The sequence below is a fragment of the Gadus chalcogrammus genome, chromosome 22 (genome assembly GCF_026213295.1).
Source record: "Gadus chalcogrammus isolate NIFS_2021 chromosome 22, NIFS_Gcha_1.0, whole genome shotgun sequence".
Taxonomy (NCBI): domain Eukaryota; kingdom Metazoa; phylum Chordata; class Actinopteri; order Gadiformes; family Gadidae; genus Gadus; species Gadus chalcogrammus.
In genome coordinates, this window is record NC_079433.1 from 4273247 (window position 1) to 4279240 (window position 5994).

A 5994-nucleotide genomic window follows, 5' to 3' on the forward strand; every position below is an offset into this window, starting at 1 on the left:
TAAAAGTAAAAAAATAAAAAAAATCAATAAAATAAGTAAATATAAGTCAAATATAAGTCAATAGAAAGTTAGCAATATTGCACATAATTAAAAAATCCCCAAAAAATGTTTTATATAAAGCCCTGCCGCAGACCATAAAGACCCCGCCCCTGAAAATTAAGGTGCTCAACTCACTGACTGATTTATTCTGCGAATTCTCACAAAAATTAGTATCCTAGTGCACGCAGGCATACAAGTTCTAATATGACATCATTGCACAGGCTATTTAACAAGTCTTTGCTACTCATATTATCAAATATGCTCAAAGGGAACGGTATTACTCCCATCTAGTGGTAAAATTATATATTGAATTCAAACGTTGCTACCTGGTTGCAACTAAGGTAGGCGGTATGTGCCAAGAAGCTATGACAACATGTCATCCAAACTACCTCATCGAGTTCTCTTTCGGTTGATGAGGTCTGTAGTTTAAACAACTTCAAATATTGCTCTACAACGAGTGAACTATTTATTAGCTAATTAAATAATTAGTAGTAATTAATTAGTAGTGATACATTCGTTATTCGTTTATTTTTCGTTTTTTGTGCGTGCATTGTCAGAGATCAGCATCATTAGGTGATTAAACGGTATGGAGAGGGAGAGGACAGAAAGGCAGTGGATTGGTGGGAGATAGTAGGCATTAAATGCAACCCTTATTCAATCAAACATAGCCTATGCTGTTATCCATCACGGCTTTTGACTATGTCTTCCACGGTTATGCTGCCTGTAATAAGAAAAGTGTGTAATTTAAACAGTAACATTGACTTACCTGTCAAGCAGAAAGCAGGCAACTTCAGCGTTCCTTTGTAAATCGTTGTCCTTCGTTAACTCTTTAATCCTGGGAAAAAGCCACAACGATGTTTCCCATGTGTAAGGATATCCCGCGAGACACTTATGTTTCTAAGAGGCCAACGTAGCTGGAGACTGACGTAACAAAATTTTTAATAAAGTTAGTTGAATACTTACCCGCTAAGATGTCAGTCGCACATCATTACATGGTACCAGGAGTAAAAATATTAAATAGTTAATGTCTGTGTGAGAAAGACGGAATGGATGTCATAAAACCACCAGAACCATTGAAGCTCACGGGAAATATTGATTATGCTTGGAAACAGTTTAAACAGGCGTTTCAACTTTATTTGACTGCAACTGGCGCCAACGACGAGAGCGGTGAGAGGAAAGTAGCATTGTTACTTACGATAGCAGGGACACAAGCGATTGAGATATTCAATGCGTTTGAGTTTACAGATGGAGATGAAAAGAAACTGAGCAATGTTCTGGAACAGTTTGATGCATACTGTAGTCCGAAGAAGAATGAAGTATACAAGAGACATGTTTTTCGTTGCCGCATACAGCAGCAAGATGAATCGTTTGACTCGTATGTGACTGAGCTAAGGCTGAAAGTGAAATCCTGTAACTATGGCGACATGCAGTCCTCCATGTTACGCGATCAGATAGTCTTTGGAATACACAATTAAAAGGTGCGGGAGCGCCTGCTACGGGAGGACAGACTGACATTAGAAGATGCAATCAGAATGTGCAGAGCTAGCGAACGGACTGAGAAGCAGATGAAGATTTTTGAGAAGCCATTGGTTGCTACTGAAGCACCAGTGGGTGTAGACAGGGTGGTCAGAGCTCGCGCACCTCGCTCAGAGGGGGAACGTTCGAGTAATGCACGTGAAGCAGGATCAGACTACGTCATGAACTGTAGGCGCTGCGGTGGGAAACATCGCTTCAGGCAATGCCCCGCATATGGGAAAGTTTGCTTGAAGTGCAGGGGAAAAAATCATTTTGCAAAAGTGTGCCTATCCGCTAGTAAAAATAAACAAATTAATATGATGGAAGAGAGTGAAGGCATAAATGGCATAAAAAAAATAAATACAGACAAGTGGATTGTGCCACTTCCAGTGAATGGCACTGAGATTCACATGAAACTTGACACAGGAGCTATGGCAAATCTTATCACATTGAAAGACTTCAAAGCTCTGCACCACAAGCCGGTCATAAAAAACACCCAAAAGTGGGATTAAGAGCTTACAACAAAGGATTGAAACACAGGGTGTCTGCAGGTTACAAGTCCAGAATAAGCACATCAAGAGAAATCTACCGTTTGTGATAATGCCAAACGGGAAGGACTCCCTACTGGGAGATCAAGCTTGTGAGGAAATGGGACTTGTTAAGCGTGTTCTAAACATTGCCGAGACAGAGAGAAAAGTACAGTCACCGCAGCGGAAAAATACAAGAGTCACTCCATCACAAGCAGAAAGCTGGGAAGCGCAGTATCCAAACATTTTTGATGGCATAGGGGTGCTGCCATTCACATACAGCATTAAACTAAAGGATAAGGCTAGACCTGTGGTTGCATGCTCCACGTCAAATCCCGGTTCCACTGAGACAAGATCTTCGCAAAGAACTGGACAGAATGGTGTCACTAAATGTCATTAAACCCACCAAGGGAGCCACGGAGTGGGTGAACTCAATGGTCTGCGTAAGAAAGCCTAATGGTCAGAATATGCATGGACCCAAAAGACAATATCAATTTCCCAAGAGGGAAGAGATCCTGAGTGAGATGGCTGGGGCACAGTGGTTCACAAAGCTTGACGCGTCACATGGATTTTGGCAGTTGCAAATTGACATTGCAAGTACAGACCTATGCACCTTCAACACGCCCTTGGGCGCTACAGTTATCAGAGACTCCACTTTGGTATTTCCTCAGCACCAGAAATTTTTCACTGTGAAATGGAGAATGTGTTTGAAGGACTGGAGGGGTCAGGGTTTATATTGATGATGTCATAATATGGGCGGAGACCCCAGGACAGCTCAACAGCAGAGTGCACAGTGCGCTTCAGAGAGTCCACAAGTACGGGCTCAGATTGAACAAGGAGAAATGTCAATTCAGCACACAAGAAGTCACGTTTCTTGGGGATCGACTGACACCGGCAGGAGTACAGCCGGACATGAACAAAATCAAATTAGTGACGGACATACCCCAGCCAACGGACAAGAAGGCGTTACAAAGAGCATTAGGGATGGTCAACTACATGGGAAGATTCGTGGCCGAAAAGACTGTTGCTCTCCGCCAGCTCCTACAGTCGAACACAGAGTGATCTTGGCCAGGGGCGTTTCTAGGTTTCTGAAACATCCGGGGCTTAGCCCAAGAGGGAATAGGACAGTGCGCGTGCGGCAGATTTTGTTGTATACTTTATTGCGCTTGCATTTTTTTTCATAATGCTTTACCTAAATAAACAAAATAGGCAGGTAATTATAGCTTTGAATAGCTACCTGACTGCTGCTTATCCCCAGACATCTAAAGTTCCATTCAAGTTATTTCAGAGTAAAATTAATACAAGTGAGACAGACCTTACATTACCTATATCAGGTGTGTCAAACTCATTTTCACAAAGGGCCACTCTATGATGAAATGATAATCATACTAAGGGCCGACATGGAGTTTCCTGCATGCCTTCTTTTTAATCCAAAAAGTAAAAACAACATATCTATGGATGTATTGTATGCAACCTGCGTACAGGGTCATATAGGCTAGGTTTCATTTCAACATTTTGGGGGACAAATTATAGGTGGGGGGTATGGGGGTGCTCCCCCAGAAATGTTTGAGCGTCAAACACTTAATTTCCTGCATTCTGGTGGATTTTTATTCATCTATCTGTGCATTTTCTGCATCATTTTATAGTGGAAATATTTTTTTTTCTGTGAAGGAAAAGACAACATTCAGGTTCCTAAAGAAACAACTATTATGGAATATAATGCAGTAAGGCTCTCAGGCATCCTGGATTTTTTAGAAACTTTCTGTAAATTGAAAACATATCACATGTTTTGGGTATTTCTTTTTTAGGAATCATGACTCAGCACCAGTGTTAACTATTTATGACACTTAACATTGGTAATGAAATGACAGCCGGCATTGGAATCGAAAAGGGCAGCAGCTAGCTAGTTAGCTAAATTGTAACTTAAGGCAAAAGTTGGAAACAAATCATGTTAGCATTCATCCTTAGACACTTGACACAATCAGTCATCAATATTGGCATGCTATTTAGCCTCATAGATTGGCCTATTTACAGACCACAAAAAACGGATATATTTTCTTCAATGCAAGTTCATAAATTCATGGCTTAAAATCTTGAGCAGTAGAACAGAAATTCCTAGCAGTAAGCTACGCAAGAGTCCTAACAAATGGGGGCATGTGCGACGTGTGGATATAGCACAGGCTCTGCATGCAGCAAAAAAAAAAGAATTATGTATACTTTTTTTTTTTTTTTTACAAAAAAGATTCGGGGCTAATCAAATTAGATCCGGGGCTTTAGCCCCGAATAAAACAGCCTAGTGATGCCACTGGTCTTGGCACCAAACACATGACAAAGAGTGGAAAGAAATCAAGGACACTTTAAGCACAGAGCCAGTGTTGGTGTTTTTTGATCCGAGTAAGAAGACCCGAATCTCCACGGATGCCTCAAAAGATGGACTGGGGAGCGCACGTGAGAGCGCAGCTCTCTCTCCAAAAGCATGTTCTTCCAACTCTCAACCTTCCAGTCCTTGTCTCCCCCTCTCTCTCTCTCCCTCTCCCCCTCCCCCTCTCTCTCTCTCCCTCTCCCCCTCCCCCTCTCTCTCTCTCCCTCTCCCCCTCCCCCTCTCTCTCTCTCTCTCTCATTTTCTACACACAGATCCGCCCTCCCTCGCCCACGTGGAGACTGTATTTAATGAGGAAATAGAGCGAGAGAGAGAGAGGGAGGGGGGGAGGAACGGCAACATGCTGGATCCATGTTGAGCCTCCTGGCCTCCCACTGTGTCGACGGGGCGCCCCCTAGTGTCCAGGCCTCACCTCGCACCACTGAGCCAGTGCTGAGGAACACGCCTGACCAGATCAGGGAGAAACCGAGACTTTATAAACTATTGTTAATGACGTAGAGATCATTAGGACACTGAGAATGTAGTGACACCTCTCCTCCCAGGGGGAAAAGAGCGGGGAAACAGCTCTTTAGAGAAAGTATTTTGGGGGGGAAAGAAAAAATGGAGAGAGGAGAGGCCTATTTGACACGTTCACGCCCGCACTCTCGAGGACTCACGTGCACGCTCACGCACGTACTCCTGAGGCTTCCCGTGCACGCTCACACCCGCAATCTGGTGGCTTCACGTGCACGCTGACCGTCAGGCCTAGGGTAGGTGCTACCAAACACTGCCCAGACGAATCCACCAACCGGTGGGGGGGCCGATACAGTCGAGTGAAGGAAAAACGTGATTTAAAAACAAAATGCAACGAAAAAACAACCAAAATGGGAGCCACAAAATGTCACCTCGCTACACACAAACCAACGCCAAACTGTATGAATGTGCATGTGGTGCGACCGAGTGTTTGGTGTTTTTGGTTCACTTTGAAAGAGAACACCGCAGACCGCATGGGGTCCTGAGTGTGTCGGCCCAACCACGTTGTGGTGGCCGGCTGTGCTATAGGAACGATTTGAACCTCGAAACCACTGTGTCACATGACGTTGTGTCACATGACGTCACCACGTCTCACTCATCGTCAACGTCGTCAACCACAAGGCATTATGGGAATTTTATTTATTCCCTTTTGTTTGTTGGTTGATTTTAATCACTGGACTGCCAGAGTGGAGCCCTCACTGCAGACCCTCATCTGCGGACCCCCCCCCCCTCCCCACTGCGACCCCACAGAAGAGCCCTGCAGGGGGGTCGGGAGCAGGTGAATGAGGGTCTGTCTCCTCACATTCCCTGAGACCCCGATGAAGCTGGAGCCGTCGAGAAGACCACTGTTTCGTTTTGCCATTGGTTTGTTTTAACGTTGTGTTTTGCATAGTATTTTTTTCTTTTTGTTTAATTTCCGTGTTTATTTCTGTTCGGCTGTTTTCATTCCCGCCCATGCACTTTTTCTTCGGTTGCCGAGCGACTGCTGTATCGATCTGTTACCTTCCGTGTTTTCCTGTG